The sequence below is a fragment of the Phyllobates terribilis genome, unplaced genomic scaffold (assembly GCF_046119375.1).
Source record: "Phyllobates terribilis strain yellow unplaced genomic scaffold, ASM4611937v1 Scaffold_74__1_contigs__length_7073193, whole genome shotgun sequence".
Classification (NCBI taxonomy): domain Eukaryota; kingdom Metazoa; phylum Chordata; class Amphibia; order Anura; family Dendrobatidae; genus Phyllobates; species Phyllobates terribilis.
The window spans coordinates 710,075-733,410 of record NW_027362834.1 but is presented as its reverse complement, the minus strand read 5'-3'; the positions used below and the strand labels follow the sequence as shown (position 1 = coordinate 733,410).

The 23,336-nt window shown below is 42.5% G+C and overlaps 10 non-coding genes and 1 pseudogene across 10 annotated transcripts; all 11 read right to left on the bottom strand.

Moving 5' to 3' along the window:
• Positions 1–1,465: 1,465 nt before the first annotated feature.
• LOC141196724 (U2 spliceosomal RNA) lies at positions 1,466–1,656 on the bottom strand. The gene has a single exon (XR_012269122.1). It is a non-coding gene; the product is annotated as a U2 spliceosomal RNA (small nuclear RNA).
• Positions 1,657–2,771: 1,115 nt separating this feature from the next.
• LOC141196722 (U2 spliceosomal RNA) lies at positions 2,772–2,962 on the bottom strand. The gene has a single exon (XR_012269120.1). It is a non-coding gene; the product is annotated as a U2 spliceosomal RNA (small nuclear RNA).
• Positions 2,963–4,077: 1,115 nt separating this feature from the next.
• LOC141196721 (U2 spliceosomal RNA) lies at positions 4,078–4,268 on the bottom strand. The gene has a single exon (XR_012269119.1). It is a non-coding gene; the product is annotated as a U2 spliceosomal RNA (small nuclear RNA).
• Positions 4,269–5,383: 1,115 nt separating this feature from the next.
• LOC141196306 (U2 spliceosomal RNA) lies at positions 5,384–5,571 on the bottom strand. Its single transcript, XR_012268861.1, has one exon. It is a non-coding gene; the product is annotated as a U2 spliceosomal RNA (small nuclear RNA).
• A 6,390-nt stretch (positions 5,572–11,961) lies between these two features.
• LOC141196720 (U2 spliceosomal RNA) lies at positions 11,962–12,152 on the bottom strand. Its single transcript, XR_012269118.1, has one exon. It is a non-coding gene; the product is annotated as a U2 spliceosomal RNA (small nuclear RNA).
• A 1,115-nt stretch (positions 12,153–13,267) lies between these two features.
• Positions 13,268–13,458, bottom strand: LOC141196719 (U2 spliceosomal RNA). The gene has a single exon (XR_012269117.1). It is a non-coding gene; the product is annotated as a U2 spliceosomal RNA (small nuclear RNA).
• Positions 13,459–14,573: 1,115 nt separating this feature from the next.
• Positions 14,574–14,756, bottom strand: LOC141196227 (U2 spliceosomal RNA). Its single transcript, XR_012268791.1, has one exon. It is a non-coding gene; the product is annotated as a U2 spliceosomal RNA (small nuclear RNA).
• A 524-nt stretch (positions 14,757–15,280) lies between these two features.
• Positions 15,281–15,396, bottom strand: LOC141196469 (U2 spliceosomal RNA; annotated as a pseudogene).
• Positions 15,397–16,511: 1,115 nt separating this feature from the next.
• On the bottom strand, positions 16,512–16,702 carry LOC141195756 (U2 spliceosomal RNA). The gene has a single exon (XR_012268334.1). It is a non-coding gene; the product is annotated as a U2 spliceosomal RNA (small nuclear RNA).
• A 1,115-nt stretch (positions 16,703–17,817) lies between these two features.
• LOC141196718 (U2 spliceosomal RNA) lies at positions 17,818–18,008 on the bottom strand. Its single transcript, XR_012269116.1, has one exon. It is a non-coding gene; the product is annotated as a U2 spliceosomal RNA (small nuclear RNA).
• A 1,115-nt stretch (positions 18,009–19,123) lies between these two features.
• Positions 19,124–19,312, bottom strand: LOC141196307 (U2 spliceosomal RNA). Its single transcript, XR_012268862.1, has one exon. It is a non-coding gene; the product is annotated as a U2 spliceosomal RNA (small nuclear RNA).
• Positions 19,313–23,336: the final 4,024 nt, after the last annotated feature.

Genomic DNA, 23,336 nt, shown 5'->3' with positions numbered 1-23,336 from the left:
AAATTCCACACTCACCACAAACCGGATGGTGTCCTTCATGTAGGCATCGTCCTGATCCAAATTCATCTCCATTTCCACACAGAGAAAATTCAAAAGAAAGCCCGATGACGTCCAAAAATAACAGCACCAGACTCGATCCCTTCTGTTCAGCAGCGTCCAGAACTCCAGTCCTGAAGAAATCCTCCTCCACGATCCAGAATTCCTTCCACGCCGAAAGGTACGAGAAACACCTTCCTTCCTTCCCAATAGCAGCAGTTCCAATCGGAAAAGGCCGAGAAAGAATTCCAGTGATCACGAACCTGCCTCCTGACACCAATCACAAGGATCGTGCCAAAAGGCCGAGAAGCGATAACCAGAATTGGTTTCAAACTACGGAGCCACCCAAGGATCCTGAAAAGTCCATTTGTGGAGATGAGCTCCTGGACTCCCGTTAAGAAGACATGTTGTCAACCTCTAGATCCCTTACATGCCTGCACTTTTCGGCTTGCTGCTGCTGCAATCCACGCGTTTTAGATCTGCATAACTCCACCTCTTTAAACACAGCACCTTCACCCCCTGCTGTTCCCACCCGCCTCAACACCGTTGGAAGGGAGGAGAACCAATTAAGGCGGGGGGTGGGGTGGAACGAGCAGCTGTCTACCCTTAGCAGGAGGGCTCCTGATTACATACCTCTCCTGCTGCTGCTGCTGCTGGCTGTCCAGCAGCAGACTGAAGGTGGCTGCTGCTGTGCACAGGTATATAAAGGCTCAGAGCCTATTATGACACGCGCAGCCAGCGTTCCATTGCCACATTCCATCTACTGCAGGCAGGATACCTGGCTGGCTGAATGTCGCTGAGAAGCTCACAGAGACCGCCATAAGCAACAGTTTAACAGAATGCCACAGACTAATCAACCAAACTTTTTGGGTTGGGTTCTCTTTTATAGTCTGCAGGCATTAAATGAAAGAAGTCAGTGTTCCAGCAGAGGGAGACAACGTTTCAGAAAAGGCATTGTAGCAAACCAAAAAAGAAATTTTAAGCGCAGCAGAGTAACCAGCGCACATACCTGTTAGCTCAGGTGAGTTTAAAAGGCTGCTGTTGATAACAAGGGCATTTGCTAAATAGATGGTGTGTGTGCAACAATATACTGAAAGGTCAATTATATTGTGCAGCTTATCTCACCACCTGTAGTTATTTAGGTGAAAGCTCCAAAATGCTTGCCTAATATGTCTGTTTATCCAAAAGGAAGTAAAAAGGGAGAGCTAGAAAGATAGCATTGCATCACATTACATGGCAATGCAATGCACAGTTGCTGAAGTTGAACCAAAATGAGCTTGTAATCTGGCTTCTGCAACTTTGAACATGAAAAATTCAATGAGGAGAAGAAAAGCAAAGCCAAAGAGTCCATCCCAAAATCCGACAAACAAGCAAAATGAACAAAAAACATTGAATTCAATTCTTTCTGATTTTAGAAACTGCATTAAAGAAGGGGTGCACCGGTCCTGGAGATACTGCAATACCAGGTCAATGCGTGGAGTGGACAGAGCAAGCTCTTTTTCCATCTCCCTGTTCTAAAAATCCATTTAATATATGGTCCCCAGATAGGGGACGTATCAGATATTAAACTGATAAGAACAGATACTACACTTGATCTTAGCCAAAAGGCCGAGAAGCGATAACCAGAATTGGTTTCAAACTACGGAGCTACCCAAGGATCCTGAAAAGTCCATTTGTGGAGATGAGCTCCTGGACTCCCGTTAAGAAGACATGTTGTCAACCTCTAGATCCCTTACATGCCTGCACTTTTCGGCTTGCTGCTGCTGCAATCCACGCGTTTTAGATCTGCATAACTCCACCTCTTTAAACACAGCACCTTCACCCCCTGCTGTTCCCACCCGCCTCAACACCGTTGGAAGGGAGGAGAACCAATTAAGGCGGGGGGTGGGGTGGAACGAGCAGCTGTCTACCCTTAGCAGGAGGGCTCCTGATTACATACCTCTCCTGCTGCTGCTGCTGCTGGCTGTCCAGCAGCAGACTGAAGGTGGCTGCTGCTGTGCACAGGTATATAAAGGCTCAGAGCCTATTATGACACGCGCAGCCAGCGTTCCATTGCCACATTCCATCTACTGCAGGCAGGATACCTGGCTGGCTGAATGTCGCTGAGAAGCTCACAGAGACCGCCATAAGCAACAGTTTAACAGAATGCCACAGACTAATCAACCAAACTTTTTGGGTTGGGTTCTCTTTTATAGTCTGCAGGCATTAAATGAAAGAAGTCAGTGTTCCAGCAGAGGGAGACAACGTTTCAGAAAAGGCATTGTAGCAAACCAAAAAAGAAATTTTAAGCGCAGCAGAGTAACCAGCGCACATACCTGTTAGCTCAGGTGAGTTTAAAAGGCTGCTGTTGATAACAAGGGCATTTGCTAAATAGATGGTGTGTGTGCAACAATATACTGAAAGGTCAATTATATTGTGCAGCTTATCTCACCACCTGTAGTTATTTAGGTGAAAGCTCCAAAATGCTTGCCTAATATGTCTGTTTATCCAAAAGGAAGTAAAAAGGGAGAGCTAGAAAGATAGCATTGCATCACATTACATGGCAATGCAATGCACAGTTGCTGAAGTTGAACCAAAATGAGCTTGTAATCTGGCTTCTGCAACTTTGAACATGAAAAATCCAATGAGGAGAAGAAAAGCAAAGCCAAAGAGTCCATCCCAAAATCCGACAAACAAGCAAAATGAACAAAAAACATTGAATTCAATTCTTTCTGATTTTAGAAACTGCATTAAAGAAGGGGTGCACCGGTCCTGGAGATACTGCAATACCAGGTCAATGCGTGGAGTGGACAGAGCAAGCTCTTTTTCCATCTCCCTGTTCTAAAAATCCATTTAATATATGGTCCCCAGATAGGGGACGTATCAGATATTAAACTGATAAGAACAGATACTACACTTGATCTTAGCCAAAAGGCCGAGAAGCGATAACCAGAATTGGTTTCAAACTACGGAGCTACCCAAGGATCCTGAAAAGTCCATTTGTGGAGATGAGCTCCTGGACTCCCGTTAAGAAGACATGTTGTCAACCTCTAGATCCCTTACATGCCTGCACTTTTCGGCTTGCTGCTGCTGCAATCCACGCGTTTTAGATCTGCATAACTCCACCTCTTTAAACACAGCACCTTCACCCCCTGCTGTTCCCACCCGCCTCAACACCGTTGGAAGGGAGGAGAACCAATTAAGGCGGGGGGTGGGGTGGAACGAGCAGCTGTCTACCCTTAGCAGGAGGGCTCCTGATTACATACCTCTCCTGCTGCTGCTGCTGCTGGCTGTCCAGCAGCAGACTGAAGGTGGCTGCTGCTGTGCACAGGTATATAAAGGCTCAGAGCCTATTATGACACGCGCAGCCAGCATTCCATTGCCACATTCCATCTACTGCAGGCAGGATACCTGGCTGGCTGAATGTCGCTGAGAAGCTCACAGAGACCGCCATAAGCAACAGTTTAACAGAATGCCACAGACTAATCAACCAAACTTTTTGGGTTGGGTTCTCTTTTATAGTCTGCAGGCATTAAATGAAAGAAGTCAGTGTTCCAGCAGAGGGAGACAACGTTTCAGAAAAGGCATTGTAGCAAACCAAAATAGAAATTTTAAGCGCAGCAGAGTAACCAGCGCACATACCTGTTAGCTCAGGTGAGTTTAAAAGGCTGCTGTTGATAACAAGGGCATTTGCTAAATAGATGGTGTGTGTGCAACAATATACTGAAAGGTCAATTATATTGTGCAGCTTATCTCACCACCTGTAGTTATTTAGGTGAAAGCTCCAAAATGCTTGCCTAATATGTCTGTTTATCCAAAAGGAAGTAAAAAGGGAGAGCTAGAAAGATAGCATTGCATCACATTACATGGCAATGCAATGCACAGTTGCTGAAGTTGAACCAAAATGAGCTTGTAATCTGGCTTCTGCAACTTTGAACATGAAAAATCCAATGAGGAGAAGAAAAGCAAAGCCAAAGAGTCCATCCCAAAATCCGACAAACAAGCAAAATGAACAAAAAACATTGAATTCAATTCTTTCTGATTTTAGAAACTGCATTAAAGAAGGGGTGCACCGGTCCTGGAGATACTGCAATACCAGGTCAATGCGTGGAGTGGACAGAGCAAGCTCTTTTTCCATCTCCCTGTTCTAAAAATCCATTTAATATATGGTCCCCAGATAGGGGACGTATCAGATATTAAACTGATAAGAACAGATACTACACTTGATCTTAGCCAAAAGGCCGAGAAGCGATAACCAGAATTGGTTTCAAACTACGGAGCCACCCAAGGATCCTGAAAAGTAAATTTGTGGAGATGAGCTCCTGGACTCCCGTTAAGAAGACATGTTGTCAACCTCTAGATCCCTTACATGCCTGCACTTTTCGGCTTGCTGCTGCTGCAATCCACGCGTTTTAGATCTGCATAACTCCACCTCTTTAAACACAGCACCTTCACCCCCTGCTGTTCCCACCCGCCTCAACACCGTTGGAAGGGAGGAGAACCAATTAAGGCGGGGGGTGGGGTGGAACGAGCAGCTGTCTACCCTTAGCAGGAGGGCTCCTGATTACATACCTCTCCTGCTGCTGCTGCTGCTGGCTGTCCAGCAGCAGACTGAAGGTGGCTGCTGCTGTGCACAGGTATATAAAGGCTCAGAGCCTATTATGACACGCGCAGCCAGCGTTCCATTGCCACATTCCATCTACTGCAGGCAGGATACCTGGCTGGCTGAATGTCGCTGAGAAGCTCACAGAGACCGCCATAAGCAACAGTTTAACAGAATGCCACAGACTAATCAACCAAACTTTTTGGGTTGGGTTCTCTTTTATAGTCTGCAGGCATTAAATGAAAGAAGTCAGTGTTCCAGCAGAGGGAGACAACATTTCAGAAAAGGCATTGTAGCAAACCAAAAAAGAAATTTTAAGCGCAGCAGAGTAACCAGCGCACATACCTGTTAGCTCAGGTGAGTTTAAAAGGCTTCTGTTGATAACAAGGGCATTTGCTAAATAGATGGTGTGTGTGCAACAATATACTGAAAGGTCAATTATATTGTGCAGCTTATCTCACCACCTGTAGTTATTTAGGTGAAAGCTCCAAAATGCTTGCCTAATATGTCTGTTTATCCAAAAGGAAGTAAAAAGGGAGAGCTAGAAAGATAGCATTGCATCACATTACATGGCAATGCAATGCACAGTTGCTGAAGTTGAACCAAAATGAGCTTGTAATCTGGCTTCTGCAACTTTGAACATGAAAAATCCAATGAGGAGAAGAAAAGCAAAGCCAAAGAGTCCACCCCAAAATCCGACAAACAAGCAAAATGAACAAAAAATATTGAATTCAATTCTTTCTGATTTTAGAAACTGCATTAAAGAAGGGGTGCACCGGTCCTGGAGATACTGCAATACCAGGTCAATGCGTGGAGTGGACAGAGCAAGCTCTTTTTCCATCTCCCTGTTCTAAAAATCCATTTAATATATGGTCCCCAGATAGGGGACGTATCAGATATTAAACTGATAAGAACAGATTTTTTTTTAATTTGGCTATCCCCTGCAGAGGGATAAAACCGTTTATTAAAACTTTAACAAATTACAAGCATAATTAAACAAATACCAAACGTTAAAAGACAAATGAAATTTACAAAACAAAAAAATACAAAGATTTTAAATAATTAGGTTCCATTGGTCAACAAGCCATTTTTTGGAAATATGTACATTCTTCTTTTTGTCAATTAAATAATAAGTATACATTTCACATAAACATAAACTTAAAACATCATTCACTGATAAAACGTCTTGTTTAAAAATAGCAATGTTGCGCGCTTTCCAGAGAGATGACTTGGCGCAGTTCACTGTCTTCCAAGCCATTGTGTACTGGTCCATTGTGGGGCATTCCATAAGTCCGTATAGCACAGTTTTATATGTAAAGTCCTTGAGGTCTGCCACCCTTTCCAGTAGGGGGAGCAGTCTTCTCCAGAAATCCTTTGCAAAATTACATGTCCATAATAGATGTTCCACCGTTTCCTCGTCTTGGCATCCGGTTCTTGGGCAGATGGCAGACCTCACAAATCCTCTTCTGTATTGGAATGCCCGGCAAGGAAGACAGCGGTGCATGCAACTCCAAGCCAGATCTCTCTGTTCATTAAAAAGATAAAAAACGTTAATCATTTTCCAGATAGACATAGATTTGTCATCATCATATCTGTCAACATTACATATTTCCTCACTTTTACGTATTTCTTTAATTAGTTTCTTACTATTTCTTAATTCCTCTATTTTCTTAGTCCCTAAATTAAAATCGGACACTATTTTCCTTAAAATCTCATAATGCGTCGACAAATTAAAAGCATGGGGCACAGATATATTAACTTCATACCATCCAAACTTTCTCATAAAAAATCCTGTATTAAAACGCATAAAAAAGGACCAATAGTGATTCTTAAAAAGGGCATTAAAACAGTAAACGAACAGATGGATTAAAAGAAACCTATTAAAATCTGGAAAATCTTTACCACCTTTTACTTTTGATTTCATCACGATTTCTCTTTTCAGCTTTTCCATTTTTGAGTTCCAAAAGAAGGTAAAACAGGTTTTGGTTATCTTTTTTAAAACATTAACAGGTGGGGGGAAAACCATGCTAAGATACAATAAAAGAGGTAAAATCACCATCTTTAAAACCAATACTTTACCCTCCATTGTAAGTCTCCTCATGTTCCACATACATATTTTCGTATCTACTTTCTGTGTAACTGTTTCCCAACTATTATAACCATCATTATTTTCAGTGAATGATATACCTAAAATGGAAATGGATTCGGAGACATTAATTGGTACATCACGTAAAATCATCCCCCCAACACTTAAAATGTTACACTTATTAAAATTGATTTTAAAACCAGAAGCTAGACAAAAGGATTGCACTTGATGGAGAGTGGCCGTAAGTGATGGTGCATCTGTACACAAGACCGCCACGTCATCCATGTAGCCTACAACCTTGGCCTCCAAACCACCGCTTCCAGGCAGAGGGACACCGCATATCTGTTTATTTTGGCGTATTGCACATAACATTGGTTCCAGTGCACAGATAAACAGTAGGGGGGACAGAGGGCATCCCTGTTTCACCCCTGACCGTAAAAATACCTCTTGTGTCTTAAAACCATTCACTAAAATCTTACTTGTACAATCCTTGTAAAATGCTTTAAGCGATAGTAAAAACCCTTCTGGTATGCCCATTTTCTCTAAAACTTTAAAAAGATAAAAGTGTGAGACACGGTCAAATGCTTTTTCAAAATCAATAGATAAAATCGCCATTTTCCCCTTTCTGTCTTTCACATCCTCAATACAGTCTTTCACTAAATTCAGATTGTCCCATATACTGCGCCCCGGCACCCCACACACTTGATTAGAATGAATAACTTTGCTGATGACTTCTTTTAGACGATTTGCACAAATTTTAGCCATTATTTTATAGTCACAATTTAAAAGTGTTATTGGTCTCCAGTTTTCTAATTTTGATTTATCACCTTTTTTGTATAGGAGGGAGACTTCACCTTTCTTCCAGGAATTTAATAAAACCTTATTATTAAAAACCTCAGTAAACAAATAAAACAAATCATCTTTTAAAATATCATAAAAACATACATAAAATTCTATTGGGATGCCATCAGGACCAGGGACCTTTCCAGTTTTAAAACTTTTAATAGTTTTTAACACTTCTTGTTCCGTTAAAACTTGGGATAAAAACTCTTGGGATGCGGGATCTAAAACAGCTGTTAGTCCTTGCAGCGAATCATCCATTAATTTATTATCTATATTTTTTCCATTAAAAAGATTAGAAAAAAAAACCTCAACTTTACCCAGCATATTTTTTATATTATTCTCACCATCTATATGGTCAATTATCACTTTTTCTTTTTTATTTTTCCTAAAAAAATATCTGGAACACTTTTCATTTTCTTCTATATGTTGTACTCTAGAACGAAAAATTATCTCTTTTCCTTTTTGTTCTAGCCATTTTGAAATCTCTTCTTTTAAGTTTGAAATATCAAGTTGTACATCTATCCCATTGTCTCTGAGCTTAAATAATGTTTGTAGGCGGGTATTTAAAATTCTATATTCTTCATATTTTTCTTTTGCTCTACATATACTCTTTTTAATAAAAAAGTCTTTTATTTTTACTTTCATTCTATCCCACCATACACTCATAGTCTCATTTGTTTTTTTCCCTTTTCTACATTTCCTATAAAACTCAATAAAATCTGATAAAATCTGCGGGTCGGTTAAAAGGGATACGTTCATTTTCCAGCTTTTCTTACCACATTTTTTGTTGTCATTTACTTTTATGGTAAAGGATAAAAGTTTATGGTCTGAAAATATATTAGTTAAAACTTCACATTTGGCAGGTATTGTTTTATCTGAACCAAAAATAAAATCAATCCTAGAGCTACAATTAGCATTGCTCCAAGTGAAACCGGCGTCCTCTGGGCTGTCACTATGACACTCTTTATATATGTCTATCAATTTAGCATCTTTGACTATATCATGTAGCATACCTGAGGTTTTATCGTAGTTCCTGCTTACAGAGCTGGAGCGCCGGTTTTCACCTTTTAAAACACAATTAAAATCCCCTGCTAAGATAAAAGGTTCAGAGTTATTAATAAATAATGGTAAAAGATCAAGCATTTCGGCTCTTTCATTTTTCTCTGGGGATCCATAAAAATTTAAAAACTGCCATCTAATACCATCAATAAAAGCTTTTACTAATAAAATACGACCTGGTAAAATTTCCTGAATAAAATCAATTAAAACGTTCCCTTTAAAAAGTATGGCTACACCCGCTGATCCTGCAGCATTCGATCCGGACCAGACAGATGGCCCACACTTCCACTCATCTTTATATTTTTGATATGACATTTCATGTGGGATATTACATTCTTGCAGAAAAAATACAGATGCAGTAAAACACGTAAAAAAATTAAAAAGAGCAGTTCTTCTCGTGTTAGATTTTATGCCTCTCACGTTGAGGGAAATACCTTTGAGTTCAGCCATCATTAGAAAATGTAGAAATTTTACTTAGGTAACTAAGAGCAACGGATTTACCTGTCCGATGAACCTGATCAGACCACTGGGCTTGCGCCTCCCTCCTCATCTGATAGTATCGTCACGAGAGTCTCCGTGGAGGAGGAAAGATTACCACATTTATATAAACCCGACGCTACACTGGCATAGCTCGGAGGGCTGGCTGGCAGAACCCGCTGGGTCTCCATTGGCTGGCCATGCAGTTCCTCATCAGGTGGGTCCCCGAGGGGTTCCGCCGCCCCTGTTTGACCTGTAGAAGGTCGTCCTATAGGAGGAGGTTGCGCACAAGGCAGAGCCTCTGACTCTTCAGAGGCAGCAAGATCCCGGTCCCCACCTGTAGCAGCGGAGACCGAAACCCCTGAGGGTCCAGCGTCCACGTCCCCTTCTGGAGAAGTGTCCATCTGTTCACCTCCTGCTGCCTCCTCCGAACCACCCTTTTTCTTTTTCTTAGGACCCACCTTTATCCACTCAGCGCCCTCAGCACTAGGAGACCCAGACTGGGCATGGGCTTCTGTGTCGGCCTTTTGCCGGTCCCTTTTGACCTTACCAGTAGTGCCCTTCTGCTCCTTCTCAGCACTCCTTTTGGACTCCCGCAGGTCCTGCAGCCAGGTTTTGGGATTTGGTATTTTACCTGTCATAGACTCTGGAGACACTTCACTATTTGGTACGCCCTTATTGTCTCCAGAGGCTCCAGGTTGTTGTTCCTCCTCCTGAGGGGTGGTCTGATCTTTTGGTCCTTGGTCGGACGTCTTGGACTTCCCCTTTTGCTCATCTTCCCGAAATCTGTGAGGACAAGAAAAATAAAAGTGACCTGGAGTCTGACAAAAACTGCATTTCTTTTCCTTAGGGCATTCTTTTGTCTCATGTTCTTCACTAGCACAATTTCTACATGATACATGACAGTTTTCTTTTGAATGACCATAGCGCCCACAATTTCTGCAATATACTGGCATCCCAGAAAAGAAGAAATCCCCATTTGTTTGCCCAATTTTGAAACGGGCAGGGGGGAGCCGTATACCACCTGGTGTATTTGGATCTCTTGTACACTTCACAAGGAATTTCCACTTAGATGTCCATATGTTATATTCGTTTAATATCTTCCCAATACATTTAACACTTTTAAAATAAATTGCTAGAAATGACATTACTTCTGGAGCAGAAACAAAGGGCGAAAATATTTTTACAATAACCAGTCTTACCTCATCCAGGACGTGCTCAACAATTTGTATCCCTTTCAAAACAGGACTATTTTCAACTTTTTTTAACTTTTCTAGTACATCTCTAAAAATACCTTCTCCGGTGAATGTGATGTCATAGTCACCTCTTCTGGGATAATCCTGGATGGAGAGAATTTCATTCCTTTGTACGCCAAGAAGGTTCCTGAGCACGTCCTGGACTACATACCCTAATTTCCTCATATCCGAGCCACCCGCCGTGAAGTGAACTCGGATAGAGTTTTTTAGCCTCGCATAAAGAGGCACGAGGTTAGGGTCAACCTCCATGGAAAAACGCAACAAGGTTGCAAATTGCAGCCGCTTGCAATCTGCGCTCCCAGTGTTCTTGCAGCGAAAAACACCTGGAAGCTGGGGGATCGCAACTCGTTACCCTGGGACTAAGCCCTCTCCCTAATAGCAGCAAGCAGGTTAAGTCCACCAAAGTGGACGATCCTGCCAGGCCAAGGAGAGGGGTACCCGGGTGCCCTTCAACCACAATCTCCTGCAATAAAGCACTTGATCGTAGCCAAAAGGCCGAGAAGCGATAACCAGAATTGGTTTCAAACTACGGAGCCACCCAAGGATCCTGAAAAGTCCATTTGTGGAGATGAGCTCCTGGACTCCCGTTAAGAAGACATGTTGTCAACCTCTAGATCCCTTACATGCCTGCACTTTTCGGCTTGCTGCTGCTGCAATCCACGCGTTTTAGATCTGCATAACTCCACCTCTTTAAACACAGCACCTTCACCCCCTGCTGTTCCCACCCGCCTCAACACCGTTGGAAGGGAGGAGAACCAATTAAGGCGGGGGGTGGGGTGGAACGAGCAGCTGTCTACCCTTAGCAGGAGGGCTCCTGATTACATACCTCTCCTGCTGCTGCTGCTGCTGGCTGTCCAGCAGCAGACTGAAGGTGGCTGCTGCTGTGCACAGGTATATAAAGGCTCAGAGCCTATTATGACACGTGCAGCCAGCGTTCCATTGCCACATTCCATCTACTGCAGGCAGGATACCTGGCTGGCTGAATGTCGCTGAGAAGCTCACAGAGACCGCCATAAGCAACAGTTTAACAGAATGCCACAGACTAATCAACCAAACTTTTTGGGTTGGGTTCTCTTTTATAGTCTGCAGGCATTAAATGAAAGAAGTCAGTGTTCCAGCAGAGGGAGACAACGTTTCAGAAAAGGCATTGTAGCAAACCAAAAAAGAAATTTTAAGCGCAGCAGAGTAACCAGCTCACATACCTGTTAGCTCAGGTGAGTTTAAAAGGCTGCTGTTGATAACAAGGGCATTTGCTAAATAGATGGTGTGTGTGCAACAATATACTGAAAGGTCAATTATATTGTGCAGCTTATCTCACCACCTGTAGTTATTTAGGTGAAAGCTCCAAAATGCTTGCCTAATATGTCTGTTTATCCAAAAGGAAGTAAAAAGGGAGAGCTAGAAAGATAGCATTGCATCACATTACATGGCAATGCAATGCACAGTTGCTGAAGTTGAACCAAAATGAGCTTGTAATCTGGCTTCTGCAACTTTGAACATGAAAAATCCAATGAGGAGAAGAAAAGCAAAGCCAAAGAGTCCATCCCAAAATCCGACAAACAAGCAAAATGAACAAAAAACATTGAATTCAATTCTTTCTGATTTTAGAAACTGCATTAAAGAAGGGGTGCACCGGTCCTGGAGATACTGCAATACCAGGTCAATGCGTGGAGTGGACAGAGCAAGCTCTTTTTCCATCTCCCTGTTCTAAAAATCCATTTAATATATGGTCCCCAGATAGGGGACGTATCAGATATTAAACTGATAAGAACAGATACTACACTTGATCTTAGCCAAAAGGCCGAGAAGCGATAACCAGAATTGGTTTCAAACTACGGAGCCACCCAAGGATCCTGAAAAGTCCATTTGTGGAGATGAGCTCCTGGACTCCCGTTAAGAAGACATGTTGTCAACCTCTAGATCCCTTACATGCCTGCACTTTTCGGCTTGCTGCTGCTGCAATCCACGCGTTTTAGATCTGCATAACTCCACCTCTTTAAACACAGCACCTTCACCCCCTGATGTTCCCACCCGCCTCAACACCGTTGGAAGGGAGGAGAACCAATTAAGGCGGGGGGTGGGGTGGAACGAGCAGCTGTCTACCCTTAGCAGGAGGGCTCCTGATTACATACCTCTCCTGCTGCTGCTGCTGCTGGCTGTCCAGCAGCAGACTGAAGGTGGCTGCTGCTGTACACAGGTATATAAAGGCTCAGAGCCTATTATGACACGCGCAGCCAGCGTTCCATTGCCACATTCCATCTACTGCAGGCAGGATACCTGGCTGGCTGAATGTCGCTGAGAAGCTCACAGAGACCGCCATAAGCAACAGTTTAACAGAATGCCACAGACTAATCAACCAAACTTTTTGGGTTGGGTTCTCTTTTATAGTCTGCAGGCATTAAATGAAAGAAGTCAGTGTTCCAGCAGAGGGAGACAACGTTTCAGAAAAGGCATTGTAGCAAACCAAAAAAGAAATTTTAAGCGCAGCAGAGTAACCAGCGCACATACCTGTTAGCTCAGGTGAGTTTAAAAGGCTGCTGTTGATAACAAGGGCATTTGCTAAATAGATGGTGTGTGTGCAACAATATACTGAAAGGTCAATTATATTGTGCAGCTTATCTCACCACCTGTAGTTATTTAGGTGAAAGCTCCAAAATGCTTGCCTAATATGTCTGTTTATCCAAAAGGAAGTAAAAAGGGAGAGCTAGAAAGATAGCATTGCATCACATTACATGGCAATGCAATGCACAGTTGCTGAAGTTGAACCAAAATGAGCTTGTAATCTGGCTTCTGCAACTTTGAACATGAAAAATCCAATGAGGAGAAGAAAAGCAAAGCCAAAGAGTCCATCCCAAAATCCGACAAACAAGCAAAATGAACAAAAAACATTGAATTCAATTCTTTCTGATTTTAGAAACTGCATTAAAGAAGGGGTGCACCGGTCCTGGAGATACTGCAATACCAGGTCAATGCGTGGAGTGGACAGAGCAAGCTCTTTTTCCATCTCCCTGTTCTAAAAATCCATTTAATATATGGTCCCCAGATAGGGGACGTATCAGATATTAAACTGATAAGAACAGATACTACACTTGATCTTAGCCAAAAGGCCGAGAAGCGATAACCAGAATTGGTTTCAAACTACGGAGCCACCCAAGGATCCTGAAAAGTCCATTTGTGGAGATGAGCTCCTGGACTCCCGTTAAGAAGACATGTTGTCAACCTCTAGATCCCTTACATGCCTGCACTTTTCGGCTTGCTGCTGCTGCAATCCACGCGTTTTAGATCTGCATAACTCCACCTCTTTAAACACAGCACCTTCACCCCCTGCTGTTCCCACCCGCCTCAACACCGTTGGAAGGGAGGAGAACCAATTAAGGCGGGGGATGGGGTGGAACGAGCAGCTGTCTACCCTTAGCAGGAGGGCTCCTGATTACATACCTCTCCTGCTGCTGCTGCTGCTGGCTGTCCAGCAGCAGACTGAAGGTGGCTGCTGCTGTGCACAGGTATATAAAGGCTCAGAGCCTATTATGACACGCGCAGCCAGCGTTCCATTGCCACATTCCATCTACTGCAGGCAGGATACCTGGCTGGCTGAATGTCGCTGAGAAGCTCACAGAGACCGCCATAAGCAACAGTTTAACAGAATGCCACAGACTAATCAACCAAACTTTTTGGGTTGGGTTCTCTTTTATAGTCTGCAGGCATTAAATGAAAGAAGTCAGTGTTCCAGCAGAGGGAGACAACGTTTCAGAAAAGGCATTGTAGCAAACCAAAAAAGAAATTTTAAGCGCAGCAGAGTAACCAGCGCACATACCTGTTAGCTCAGGTGAGTTTAAAAGGCTGCTGTTGATAACAAGGGCATTTGCTAAATAGATGGTGTGTGTGCAACAATATACTGAAAGGTCAATTATATTGTGCAGCTTATCTCACCACCTGTAGTTATTTAGGTGAAAGCTCCAAAATGCTTGCCTAATATGTCTGTTTATCCAAAAGGAAGTAAAAAGGGAGAGCTAGAAAGATAGCATTGCATCACATTACATGGCAATGCAATGCACAGTTGCTGAAGTTGAACCAAAATGAGCTTGTAATCTGGCTTCTGCAACTTTGAACATGAAAAATCCAATGAGGAGAAGAAAAGCAAAGCCAAAGAGTCCATCCCAAAATCCGACAAACAAGCAAAATGAACAAAAAACATTGAATTCAATTCTTTCTGATTTTAGAAACTGCATTAAAGAAGGGGTGCACCGGTCCTGGAGATACTGCAATACCAGGTCAATGCGTGGAGTGGACAGAGCAAGCTCTTTTTCCATCTCCCTGTTCTAAAAATCCATTTAATATATGGTCCCCAGATAGGGGACGTATCAGATATTAAACTGATAAGAACAGATTTTTTTGATTGAAGCTGCATCCAAGGCACTGAAAAATGTGACCGAAGTCACACCAAAACAGCGCACGAGGCGAGGATTCATGTGGACCCTTCCCGGAGGAGAGGGTCCCCAATAAACCATCCCCATCCCTCCGAGCCAGAAGGCCACAGCGAGGGTCAGGGATCTCCGATGCTCTCCCTAGCCGAAGCCGGAGAAGAGCCGTTTTCGTGCTCCCAGCTTCCATCTAGGCTGCCACCCTAGTGGAGCTGGAGCCTGTGTTGGTTTCTCAGCCCAAAGCTGACCGGACCTCCGACCGGGTTTATAAAAATTCCCCTTCCTAGCCCGGAGGCCAGGAATAGGGGGGGTTGCTCAGAAAGTATGATTGGCAAAGGTGCGGCGTGCAACGAAGCCAAGTCTTTCTGGGGTTCCCAGTCCCAGTAAGCTTGGACTCCCACCAGGGCGCCTACTCCTGGGGCACATTGCTCCAAAGCCCTCACACTTACCCAGCCTAGTGACTTCGATCCTGGAGGGCCATGTTTTCCATCAGATAACTCTATGAGCCACCTGGCGTACTAACAAGTGCACCAAACCAGTGTGTAATATGCATCAATTTACTAGGGCAGCCCAAGGACAAAACTGCCTTTTCAAAAGATACTACACTTGATCTTAGCCAAAAGGCCGAGAAGCGATAACCAGAATTGGTTTCAAACTACGGAGCCACCCAAGGATCCTGAAAAGTCCATTTGTGGAGATGAGCTCCTGGACTCCCGTTAAGAAGACATGTTGTCAACCTCTAGATCCCTTACATGCCTGCACTTTTCGGCTTGCTGCTGCTGCAATCCACGCGTTTTAGATCTGCATAACTCCACCTCTTTAAACACAGCACCTTCACCCCCTGCTGTTCCCACCCGCCTCAACACCGTTGGAAGGGAGGAGAACCAATTAAGGCGGGGGGTGGGGTGGAACGAGCAGCTGTCTACCCTTAGCAGGAGGGCTCCTGATTACATACCTCTCCTGCTGCTGCTGCTGCTGGCTGTCCAGCAGCAGACTGAAGGTGGCTGCTGCTGTGCACAGGTATATAAAGGCTCAGAGCCTATTATGACACGCGCAGCCAGCGTTCCATTGCCACATTCCATCTACTGCAGGCAGGATACCTGGCTGGCTTAATGTCGCTGAGAAGCTCACAGAGACCGCCATAAGCAACAGTTTAACAGAATGCCACAGACTAATCAACCAAACTTTTTGGGTTGGGTTCTCTTTTATAGTCTGCAGGCATTAAATGAAAGAAGTCAGTGTTCCAGCAGAAGGAGACAACGTTTCAGAAAAGGCATTGTAGCAAACCAAAAAAGAAATATTAAGCGCAGCAGAGTAACCAGCGCACATACCTGTTAGCTCAGGTGAGTTTAAAAGGCTGCTGTTGATAACAAGGGCATTTGCTAAATAGATGGTGTGTGTGCAACAATATACTGAAAGGTCAATTATATTGTGCAGCTTATCTCACCACCTGTAGTTATTTAGGTGAAAGCTCCAAAATGCTTGCCTAATATGTCTGTTTATCCAAAAGGAAGTAAAAAGGGAGAGCTAGAAAGATAGCATTGCATCACATTACATGGCAATGCAATGCACAGTTGCTGAAGTTGAACCAAAATGAGCTTGTAATCTGGCTTCTGCAACTTTGAACATGAAAAATCCAATGAGGAGAAGAAAAGAAAAGCCAAAGAGTCCATCCCAAAATCCGACAAACAAGCAAAATGAACAAAAAACATTGAATTCAATTCTTTCTGATTTTAGAAACTGCATTAAAGAAGGGGTGCACCGGTCCTGGAGATACTGCAATACCAGGTCAATGCGTGGAGTGGACAGAGCAAGCTCTTTTTCCATCTCCCTGTTCTAAAAATCCATTTAATATATGGTCCCCAGATAGGGGACGTATCAGATATTAAACTGATAAGAACAGATACTACACTTGATCTTAGCCAAAAGGCCGAGAAGTGATAACCAGAATTGGTTTCAAACTACGGAGCCACCCAAGGATCCTGAAAAGTCCATTTGTGGAGATGAGCTCCTGGACTCCCGTTAAGAAGACATGTTGTCAACCTCTAGATCCCTTACATGCCTGCACTTTTCGGCTTGCTGCTGCTGCAATCCACGCGTTTTAGATCTGCATAACTCCACCTCTTTAAACACAGCACCTTCACCCCCTGCTGTTCCCACCCGCCTCAACACCGTTGGAAGGGAGGAGAACCAATTAAGGCGGGGGGTGGGGTGGAACGAGCAGCTGTCTACCCTTAGCAGGAGGGCTCCTGATTACATACCTCTCCTGCTGCTGCTGCTGCTGGCTGTCCAGCAGCAGACTGAAGGTGGCTGCTGCTGTGCACAGGTATATAAAGGCTCAGAGCCTATTATGACACGCGCAGCCAGCGTTCCATTGCCACATTCCATCTACTGCAGGCAGGATACCTGGCTGGCTGAATGTCGCTGAGAAGCTCACAGAGACCGCCATAAGCAACAGTTTAACAGAATGCCACAGACTAATCAACCAAACTTTTTGGGTTGGGTTCTCTTTTATAGTCTGCAGGCATTAAATGAAAGAAGTCAGTGTTCCAGCAGAGGGAGACAACGTTTCAGAAAAGGCATTGTAGCAAACCAAAAAAGAAATTTTAAGCGCAGCAGAGTAACCAGCGCACATACCTGTTAGCTCAGGTGAGTTTAAAAGGCTGCTGTTGATAACAAGGGCATTTGCTAAATAGATGGTGTGTGTGCAACAATATACTGAAAGGTCAATTATATTGTGCAGCTTATCTCACCACCTGTAGTTATTTAGGTGAAAGCTCCAAAATGCTTGCCTAATATGTCTGTTTATCCAAAAGGAAGTAAAAAGGGAGAGCTAGAAAGATAGCATTGCATCACATTACATGGCAATGCAATGCACAGTTGCTGAAGTTGAACCAAAATGAGCTTGTAATCTGGCTTCTGCAACTTTGAACATGAAAAATCCAATGAGGAGAAGAAAAGCAAAGCCAAAGAGTCCATCCCAAAATCCGACAAACAAGCAAAATGAACAAAAAACATTGAATTCAATTCTTTCTGATTTTAGAAACTGCATTAAAGAAGGGGTGCACCGGTCCTGGAGATACTGCAATACCAGGTCAATGCGTGGAGTGGACAGAGCAAGCTCTTTTTCCATCTCCCTGTTCTAAAAATCCATTTAATATATGGTCCCCAGATAGGGGACGTATCAGATATTAAACTGATAAGAACAGATACTACACTTGATCTTAGCCAAAAGGCCGAGAAGCGATAACCAGAATTGGTTTCAAACTACGGAGCCACCCAAGGATCCTGAAAAGTCCATTTGTGGAGATGAGCTCCTGGACTCCCGTTAAGAAGACATGTTGTCAACCTCTAGATCCCTTACATGCCTGCACTTTTCGGCTTGCTGCTGCTGCAATCCACGCGTTTTAGATCTGCATAACTCCACCTCTTTAAACACAGCACCTTCACCCCCTGCTGTTCCCACCCGCCTCAACACCGTTGGAAGGGAGGAGAACCAATTAAGGCGGGGGGTGGGGTGGAACGAGCAGCTGTCTACCCTTAGCAGGAGGGCTCCTGATTACATACCTCTCCTGCTGCTGCTGCTGCTGGCTGTCCAGCAGCAGACTGAAGGTGGCTGCTGCTGTGCACAGGTATATAAAGGCTCAGAGCCTATTATGACACGCGCAGCCAGCGTTCCATTGCCACATTCCATCTACTGCAGGCAGGATACCTGGCTGGCTGAATGTCGCTGAGAAGCTCACAGAGACCGCCATAAGCAACAGTTTAACAGAATGCCACAGACTAATCAACCAAACTTTTTGGGTTGGGTTCTCTTTTATAGTCTGCAGGCATTAAATGAAAGAAGTCAGTGTTCCAGCAGAGGGAGACAACGTTTCAGAAAAGGCATTGTAGCAAACCAAAAAATAAATTTTAAGCGCAGCAGAGTAACCAGCGCACATACCTGTTAGCTCAGGTGAGTTTAAAAGGCTGCTGTTGATAACAAGGGCATTTGCTAAATAGATGGTGTGTGTGCAACAATATACTGAAAGGTCAATTATATTGTGCAGCTTATCTCACCACCTGTAGTTATTTAGGTGAAAGCTCCAAAATGCTTGCCTAATATGTCTGTTTATCCAAAAGGAAGTAAAAAGGGAGAGCTAGAAAGATAGCATTGCATCACATTACATGGCAATGCAATGCACAGTTGCTGAAGTTGAACCAAAATGAGCTTGTAATCTGGCTTCTGCAACTTTGAACATGAAAAATCCAATGAGGAGAAGAAAAGCAAAGCCAAAGAGTCCATCCCAAAATCCGACAAACAAGCAAAATGAACAAAAAACATTGAATTCAATTCTTTCTGATTTTAGAAACTGCATTAAAGAAGGGGTGCACCGGTCCTGGAGATACTGCAATACCAGGTCAATGCGTGGAGTGGACAGAGCAAGCTCTTTTTCCATCTCCCTGTTCTAAAAATCCATTTAATATATGGTCCCCAGATAGGGGACGTATCAGATATTAAACTGATAAGAACAGATAAGGTTTCAACGCAATTTTATTGATTCAAAAGTATATTTACAAAGGTTTTAAAAAAGAACATTTATAACATTACAATAAAATGATAAAACATGATAATAATCAATTCAAGTTTTTTGTAAAAACACAATTTACCATCATGAAACCATTGTAACAATTAAGAAAATCATAATTACAGATGTACTTGGGTTTATTTAATTACCACTAATTGTGTTCCATAATTGTACACACCACATAGAAGCCGCGTCTTTTGCTCCATACAGTTTTTTATCTCTGAGATAGTAAATATACATTTCACTTAAAGCAATTTTTATACAGTCTGTTGAATCAATATGATCATGTTTGAAGAGTAAAATATTTCTAACTTTCCACATGGCATTTTTAAAACAATTAATAATAATCCAGGCAACTCGGAATTGTTTAAAATTTGGACACTTAAAAAGACCATAAAAGACATAAAAGTGATTAAAATCTTTCAGGCCACATGCCCATTTTAAAAGTGGGCCTACCTTTCTCCAAACCTCCTGTGCAAAAGGACAATTCCAAAAGAGATGCAATACAGACTCACTTTCCCCGCATATATCTCTTGGACATTTGGCTCTCGCCACCAGCCCCCGCCTATGTTGAAACTCACGGGTAGGGAGGCACTGGTGGACGATAGCCCAGGCAAGGTCCTTGTGTACATTTGCAAGATATTTCCCGTACACATTTCGCCACACCGTTTTGGACCTTGCCTGTGAAAAATTGGAGACAGGAATTGTGTCCTCAGAGTGTCTGCAAGCAATAGATACCTTCCTTTGGTCCCCCAATATATCAGGCTCCAATTCCTGGAGACCTAAAAGTCTGACCGTTTTCTCAAGTATCACATACTGTTTAGGTGGGCACAGGAGCACAGGAGAACTTAAAGGTAGGCTAAACCACCTTTTAAAAATCATTCCTGCTGCATATTTTAAAAAATAACTAAAAATGCCATCAGATTTAAAAACCTTAAAACAGAAGCAGAAATACTTTATATGGAAAAAGGTAAAAAAATTGGGTACATCTTTACCACCATTAGATTTACATTTGTACATCAGATCTCTTTTTAACTTTTCCATTTTTGAACCCCATAAAAACATAAAAACAATTCTTGTTACTTTCTTGATTTGTAAATTGGAAGGGGGAAACACCATTGCAACATACAACATAATGGGAATTAAAACGGCTTTAATAATTAAAATTTTACCTTCCATACTAAGGTTCCTTAAATTCCACAATGAGATCTTTTTTTCTATTTTATCCATTGCAGAGTCCCAGTTAGGGTCCTCCTCATTGGCTTGGTTAAAAATAATTCCTAAAATTTTTATGTGATTTTTCTGTATCACTATCCCAGGGGTCAAAGAGGAGTCCCATCCCCCCACATTAAAACAGTCACATTTATCTATATTTAATTTAAAACCTGAGGCTTCACAGAAAAATTGTGTGTTTCTCAATACCCTCCTCAGAGATGTGGAATCTGGACATAGTATGGTAACATCATCCATGTAACTTAGGGCTTTAAGTTGCATACCCCTACTCCCGGGAATAGGTACCCCTTTAATTACTTTATCTTTTCTCAGTATGGTTAATAGTGGTTCCATAACACAGATAAAGAGCAGTGGTGAGAGAGGGCACCCTTGTTTCACCCCTGATAATAGAGGAACCCCCTTCGTTAAAAACCCATTTACAGAAATTTGACTAAAACAAGAATTATATAAAAGCATAATGCGGGTTAAAATTTTCTCTGGAAACGCCATTTTTTTAAGAACCATAAAAAGAAATTCATGCGATACCCTGTCAAAAGCTTTTTCAAAGTCTAAGGATAAAATAGCAAGGTTTTGACTTCTCTCTTTTGAATACCATATGGTATCCCTAATTATGTTGAGGGACTCAGCTATGGTTCTTCCGGGAACACCACATACCTGGTTAGGGTGAATTAATTTGGCTATAAAGGGTTTTAAACGGACTGCAATAAGTTTAGCTAAAATTTTATAATCAAGGTTTAAAAGCGTAATAGGCCGCCAGTTTTTAAGTTGGCTCCTATCCCCTTTTTTATATATTAAAGATACCAGACCTCTCCTCCAAGATGGGGGTAATTTATTAGTATTAAAAGCTTCTTTAAACAATAAAAACATATCGTTCTTTAAAATTCCCCAAAAAGTCAGATAAAACTCAATCGGTAGACCGTCTTCCCCAGGGGCTTTCCCACTGGAGAAACTTTTAAAAATCTGTAAAAGTTCCTCACTGGTGAGATCCCTAGATAAAATACCCTGGTCTAAAATATCTAACTTAAAATCAAGGGAATTAATAGCATACTCTAAAAAGGATGGATCTATAACTTTAGTGTTAAAAAGAAGTTGATAAAAATTAAAAGCTTTTCCTAACATACCCTTAATATCATTTTCACCTTCAAGATTTAGGATTGCGTCCCTCCTCCCCATTACCTTTTTGAAGAAGAATCGGGAGCATTTCTCTCCTTCCTCCAGGTGCTGTACATGGGAGTTAAAAATTATTTGTTTTCCTTTTTCATTAAGAGCATTTTTTATTTCAGACTTAAGATTTGCAATATCATCATCCACATCAATACCAACTTCTTTTAGTTTAAAGAGTACTTGTAATCTCATATTAAAAACATAAAACCACTGCTTTTTCTTTTTTGCTTTCATTTTCCCTGCCTTAATAAAAAATAATTTAATCTTAGGTTTAATGCTCTCCCACCAATCCAGCATCGAGGCACGGGGGTCTCTCTTTGATTGCCAGCACTGGTAGGCCTGCACAAACCTCTTTTGAATATCAATATCCTCTAGGAGAGTTGTATTTAATCTCCATGGGCCTCTTGAGGTATTTTGTTCCCCTGCTAACTCTAAAAACACAGATAAAACTTTATGATCAGAGAATAAATTAGATAAAAGAAAACATTTACAAGGTTTAAAGGCAGTAGAAGCAAATATGAAATCAATTCTAGAAGAAACTCTTCCATTGGACCATGTAACACCTGGATCCGCCGGCAAGAGTTCCTTCCAGCAGTCCTGTAATCTAAAATCATCAATTAAACTTTTCAACAAATAGGAGGTACGGTCTTTACGATTCACATCCCCACCCTGCCGGGATTCCCCATCACGTAAACAATTAAAATCTCCTCCCACTAGCAGGGGGGTTGACCCAACACAAAATAATGGCAATATTTCAAGTAAATCCGCCCTTTCCTGCTTCCCAGGAGGAGCGTACACATTTAATAAACGTAAAGAAAGTCCATTAAAAACAAGATGTATTAAAATAGCTCTGCCAGGTATAATTTCAGTCACAGATTGAATGATGGTAGAATGTCCACGGCAAAGTAGTCCAACTCCGGCAGAACGACAGTCATTAGCACCGGACCACACAGAAGCGCCCAGTTTCCAGTCTTCTTTTAAGTCCTTATAATTTAAATTACTCTGTATACCACATTCTTGTAGAAAGCAGAAATCAAAGTCCAATGTCTCTAAATAAGAAAATAAAGCAGCCCTACGTGTAGGGCTCTTTAGGGACCTCACATTTAGTGAGGAGATTTTAAGAGGAACAGACATTAAGAAGAATCAGGATCTGAAGATGGGAAGAAGTCAATACACGGCACCTCCTCCTCCGCATCTCCAGGGGTCAGGATTTGTTTAATATTACCGGGATCTGAAGCAGGCAAAAAGGCATCATCCACTTTTGGCTCCTCATCTGGACCTCGACATCCGTGTTTTCTTTGGATATCAGGTTGCTTTACGTCCTCCCGTTGCCTTTTCAGAGGCTGGGAGCTGTCCATCTTTTCCAAGTCCTGTGCATCTGCAGTCCTCATGGCGGTCTGGTCTATGGAACGGGTGTCATCCCTCTGGGTCGTCTTGTCCTCTGGTCTGGTCACGGAACTACTGCGACTTCTGGTTCGAGGACCAGGGCTCGACTGGGTCTTAGCCGGGTCCTTTTTACTTCGCGCCCTAGATGTCTCTCTTTCCGACACACTGGTTGATCGATTAAGGAGCGTACCCTTTTTGCCCTTACCCAAGATCACCGATGATGGT